This window comes from Equus caballus, chromosome 7 (assembly GCF_041296265.1).
Source record: "Equus caballus isolate H_3958 breed thoroughbred chromosome 7, TB-T2T, whole genome shotgun sequence".
NCBI lineage: Eukaryota > Metazoa > Chordata > Mammalia > Perissodactyla > Equidae > Equus > Equus caballus.
In genome coordinates, this window is record NC_091690.1 from 34,106,207 (window position 1) to 34,112,503 (window position 6,297).

Here is a 6,297-nt window from a genome sequence, read left to right on the forward strand (position 1 = left end):
TGAAGAAGGGAAGACTTGGGCCTGAGAATAAGAGTTTCTTAGAAGGTAGGTCTAGGATTAGGACTTTTTCTCCCAGGACTTTCAATCTCGGAATTGATTCCTGCATCTTCTAGCCTGTCCTTTACATATTCTACAAGGAATGCCAACAGTGTGGTAGGAGCCAGGGATCTGAGGCAGAACTAAAGAGCTTTGTGAAGAAATTCTAGAGTGAAGGTATTGATGGGCCGAAGGAGATGTGAGAGAGATTTTCGAGATCCGGAGGCTTGCCTTTGCTGCCGTAGACGTCTTGGGGTAGCAGGAATATTTCAGTCTTTATTGTGTGGCACTAGTTTGTTTATTCAAAGCTCCTTTAATTTGGCTAGTAAAACTCCTCCCTTAAAGACCTTCCAATTGTTGCCTTTGAAAAGCATCATCGTTCTTAGAGGTCACATGCTTTTGGTTTCTAAGCCCGATTTTCAATTTTCATTTGTCCAACCTGTTCTCCCTGTTTCACTCCTCTTGCTTTACAGTGTTACAGTAAAAATGTATTCCCAACTGTAGACAAAGGAGAGCAGCAGTTTAAGGCAGGGAGGCATGCCCACGGTCACCTCAAGTGCTGAGAAGGAATCTGATTCTGCATATGAAGTGGCCCTTGGGGAGACCATCATTGTGTGATTCAGGCATGCCTGTTCTCCTCTATAAGCTTAAATTTCCTTATCTGAGCCATGGGGAGGAGTATTATCTCTTAGCCATCCAGTGGTGCAGAGGAAGATGTTATCTTAGATAAGAGCAGAGTTGGGATAACTCAAAATCTGTACTAGTGAGGGCGAGTTAGATGTTAACTTGAGACTAACATGAACAGCTGACCATGCATATTCTCAAAAGAAAAGATTTATATTTAAAAGGTAAATTCCTGCCATCCCCTGTTTCTAGAGTTAGCAAACTGAGAACTACTAGAGGGAACTTAAAAGTTGGCAAAGAGTTGCTTTTTTTCATTTTTTACAAAACTTTTTGTAAAATAATTATAGATATACAGGAAGTTGCAAGAATAGTTCAGATAGGTCCTGTACACCCTTCAGCCCATTTTCCCCAGTGGTAACATTATAGAACTATAGTATAATATCAAAACCAGAAAGTGGCCATTGGTACAGTATGTATGTATACTTCTATGTGTGCCATTTCTATATGTGTTCATTCATGTAAACACCACCACAATCAAGATACAAAGTTATCCATCACCACAAAGCTCTCCCTCCTGTTCCTCCTATAGAGTCACACCTGCACCCCTCACCACCACCACCACCACCCCTCACCCCCGGCCACCACTAATCTGTTTTCCATCTCTATAATTTTGTCATTTCAAGAATGTTATAGAATCATACATTACGTGGCCTTTTGAGATTGATTTTTTTTCACTCAGCATACGTGCCCTTCAGACTCATCCAAATTGTTATGTGTATCAATAGTTTGTTCCTTTTTATTGCTGTGTAGTATTCAATGGTATGAATGTACCACAATTTGTTTAACTATTAGCTTATGGAGGGACATTTTGGTTGTTTCTGTTTTTTCACTATCACAGATAAAGCTGCTTTGGACATTTGTATACAGGTTTGTATGGTCAGAAATTTTCATTTATCTGGGGTAAATGCCCAAGAGTGCAACTAATGGGTTGTATGGTAAATGGATGTTTAGTTTTTTAAGAAAATGACAGCATGTAATTGGATCATAGTTTTAATCCTCTCTGCCAGGTGGGCGGTAGAAATCCAGGTTTCCTATTTGGCCTTCGTTGATACTCCTGGGGGATGGGGAAGGGCACCATTACTGCTTGGGTTGTGGGAGTTCTGGTTCCCTACTGGGCCTCCACTGACTCTATTCTGCAGGGGAGGGGGAGGTGCCTCCTTACTGCTCCCTCGCTGAGCTCCACTGACACCATGGTGGTAGGGGCGGGTGCTCATTACCACTGGAAGGTGGTGGAAGTCCTGGCTTCCCACTTGGAGTTCTCTGACACCACCCTGATGCTGGGGCTTGGGGGACACCTCATTACAGCCATGTGCAAGGGAAAGTCGAGGCTTCCCACTTTGCCTTTGCTGATAGGAGTCGGGTGGAGCGGCAGTGTCTCCTGCGGTGTTTGGTTGGAGTAGGGTGTTTTTTTCTAGGCTACCCTTTTCTTGATCCTGTAGCTAGATATGGCCAGCTTTTCTTGGCATTTGTTTTTTCTTTTCTTTTTGTCTGGGCTGTTGGTGCTTCTAGATTGCTGGCTTCTCCAGCACCTACTCAGACAGACGAAGCAGAAAGCAAACCCAGACAAATCACTGCTCTGTCTTTCCTCAGATCTTGAGGTTCCTAGCTAATTTTCCTTCTTCTCTCCACTTTTTCAGAGTTTTCTTATGTTGCTGTATGTCTAATACCCAGGGTTTTTAGTACTTAGCAAAAAGAATAGTGAGAAGTGCATTTATTCCATTTTGGTCCAGTAGCAGAAGTCTGATACAGGGCCTTTAAAGGGCTGTTTCCCCTTCTAAGAAGGTAAATCTGATCATGTCTCAACCCTTCTTAAAAGCCTGCTTGTCACAATATCCAACTGTCCAAATGGTAAAATTCCAACCCCTTCACGTTGACTTTTAGGCTCTTCACTGTCTCACCACAAGTAATAACAGTCATATCTTCTACAACTCCTCACCATGCACATGTATTCTCCAGCTGTACAGAGTTTCTAATGCACCATTTCTTAAATAAACATGCTTTTTCCTGCCTTGTTTTGCACACGCCAGTGCACATGCACTTTGCTTGGTTCTACCTTTCTCTTCTCTACTTGGCATGCACTTAGCTGTACTTGACATCTGCTGCTTACATTACCTACTGTGAAGTCTTTCAAGACTCTCCCACAGTTATTTGATCCCTTCTCAGTGCCTCCATAGTAATATGAACATATCTCTATGAGCTATTTCTTGATTGACTTGATCTCTTCTACTATAGCTCTTTGAGGTGGAATTACGTCTCCATATGTCTCTGTCCCATTCAACTGTAAATTCTTTGGGGTTAGGGCTGTGTCTGTCTTATTCATCATTGTGTCCTCACACATAGCATTGTGCTTGGTACATAATTGACACAACATTTATCAAATGAATAAATGAATTGTTACTTTCAGATATTAGAGCAAGCAAAAATTGTCCTCAGCTTGTGTGACTACGCTAGCTGAGGCTGCCTCTCTTTTATCATTACCATATATTCCTTTTTGGTTTTCCACTGGAACAAAGCGACTTTGGGAGATTATAATAATTTAAGTACTTCCCCAGTCTGCTTCTCCCTTCCTGAGGACTGCCTGCTTTCAGTTTGTCCTCATATGTACCTGCTGTCACCACTGGTTGACCATTTGAGAGCAGGTCTTCCCTGTATATGGTTGATGGTGGTCTCCAAAGCCCATTCTTCAGGCCATTCTGAACTATCAGTCCAGACTGGAATAGACTGAAGGCCCTACTTATCACTACTTATATCAAGGCTAGGACTTTCTTTGCCAAGCCCTTCCAGAACATTGTCTTTTATTGAGAAACAAAATCCTTTTGGATACATGGTCATCTTGCTCATCTAACTTTTGACTATTGGCTGGAAGGAATTTAATAGCAACTCTTCTTAGTGAGATTTCAGCATCTGACATATTTGAGATAATAAGAGCTTCTCTCTCTCTTTTTTTTTTTTGGGGGGGAAGATTAGCCCTGAGCTAATATCTGCTGCCAATCCTCCTCTTTTTGCTGAGGAAGACTGGCCCTGAGCTAACATCCGTATCCATCTTCCTCTACTTTATATGTAGGATGCCTGCCACAGCATGGCTCGATAAGCGGTATGTAGGTCCGCACCTGGGATCCAAACCGGCAAACCCCAGGCCACTGATGCAGAACGTGCAAACTTAACTGCTGCGCCATTGGGCTGGCCCGAAGAGCTTCTCATTTTTAGGACACTTTTCAACCCATACACGCATCCTTGTCAACCCCAAATTATTCAACATGTGTTATCATGATGCTTACAACAACTCAGTGAATGAAGTTGTACATGCACACACATACACAGATACCCACATACATACACATTCACATACACACACACACACACACACACACACACACAGGATATTAAGGACTTTGCAGGTCAAACCCATTCTGTTATACTTACTGATACTTTTTAAGGACTCTGATCCTTTGAGCGCTATGTTTTGTTCTCATTTATAATAACCATTGGTTTCTATCAGTTGTAGTCAATAGCTGATCCTAATACTGTGTATAAGCTCATGCACATATAGTAATTGCTCCACTTACCAAACCTACTCAATATGGCGAGGTGCTTTTTATATGCATAATTTTTAATTCTTACAGCCACTCTGCAAGGTAGATGTTATCCACATTTACAAATGAGGGAACTAAGGTTCAGAGAAGTAGTAGCTCTGAGCCAGGATTGGCTCTGCGTCAAAGCTCCTGTTCTTTTCACTACACCACTTGGCCTCTCAATAAAATGGCCTAATTTGAAATCGAATCTTTAAAAGGTTGAATAATCTCTATTTTTCATAATATCCCAACTCCTACCCCATTAATCAAGGGTCTGGGTATTGATTCTATCACAGAAATATATGCTATTTTCTATTTGGTAAGACAGAAGTGGGAGGAAGGAGATATATTTAAAGAACAATGCTTGTGTGTGTGTGATGAAATTTTGGGGTTCTGTTACCTAATGGCTTATTCTCATGGCACTTGTTCTCATAGACTTTCTCAGGCATTCAGGTCCCTGGATCCCTTTGAAAAAACCAGGGAGGACACTTGTTGCTTTATCGAAAAGGGCCTAAGCAGATAACTGGCTACCCAAAAGCCCTGTGGATGGTCACTGAAACTTGCTAACAGTAGGAACAGATATTTGATGGGCAAAAAGGCCATTAACTGCCAGCTGTTGTCTTACAACTGTCTGGTACTAAACTGTAGTAAGTATTTTTGACAAATTATAGAGCTATCCACAGTAAGAAATGAGGATCTTTTCCTTTAGTCTCTGATTCAGTGCTCATCCCTGCCCTCCTTATTTCCTTCAGATACTACTGTCCACACCCTGCAGGGTTTGAGGAGATAGTGTGTAAGGGGTGCCAGACAACAGGAAGGTGAGTCAAGAGTGGAAAGCTTGTGTAGGTGAGTGAAAGAAATATCTGAGACATAACATCCCTCCCAAGCAGCAGGAAGCAAAGAGATTGTCTTGCTCACTCACAGGAGCAAGTAAGGAACATTGGTAGGAGTGTTCCAGCTGCCGTCCTGGACCCTGAACAGGGACATATGGCTGGAATTCACAGGAAGTAACTGGGATAAGGCAAAGACTGTCTTAGGACTGGCCCCGCTCTCAGCTACTTGCTGGCACTCCATGAACAATAGCCACACCACCGTGAGGGCGTGTCTCTAAGAGTTCCAGCCCCAGACAAACATGGTTCCCTGAGAGGCACAAACACAGTGCCTCCAGAGGGACATTTAAAATGAGCAGTAATGAGCCTTATTCCTTGGCTCCTCTCTGAAATGGAAAGATAGATGTTCCACACTATTGAAGTCTGGATAGCACCTTGGGGGCCCTGGAGATGGAGCCCTGGAGCCCTCCCGTTCTTCTGGTGACGTCCACGTGCTCTTCCCATGTAGCGTGAAGTAACTTCAGCTGTTTCCTTGGCTCATTTGTATTCCAACTTTATCCTTCCCTTAAATCTCTTAGAAACAAGTAGCTGTCTTCCTAGGGATACCAGCTCATTATTGTAGTTTGTTTTCCATCCTTTAACCTGCCTTCTTTCAGGCTGAATGTCTGTTGGGTGTTACCGACCCCAGAGCTGGTCTCCCATACATTACGGGACAGCAGGTGTCTCCTGGGATTGTCCCAGGCAAACCAGGACGTACAGTCACCCTTCACAGATGGACAATGCCCACCTCAGTGACTTGTAAGAATGAAATGAATGTACACCTAGGCCTAGTTTGTAGTATAATTAAGGATTAAGTTAGCTGCTGTTAGCTACGCTCTTCCTTTGCTGTTTCACTTCTCTGTACCTTACATAATCTAGTATTGGCTCCTGCCTTCTATCCCTTTCTTCTTTCCTCTCTGTCCCTTTATCTCCTGTCCTCTACTTGTTGCTGTCTTCATTTCTGCCACTAGACCCCTGCCCTTGATGGTCTGGCGTCAACAGAGGGTTTTACAACTCTGCTTAGCCTCTTTTTGCTTGATTCCAGGGCTAGTAGCCGTCGAGCCCTTTATTCTGGGTCCTAACCTGTTTGGTGGAGTTGTTCCACTTCCCTGACTTTGCACTTAGGGCCTGGGCAC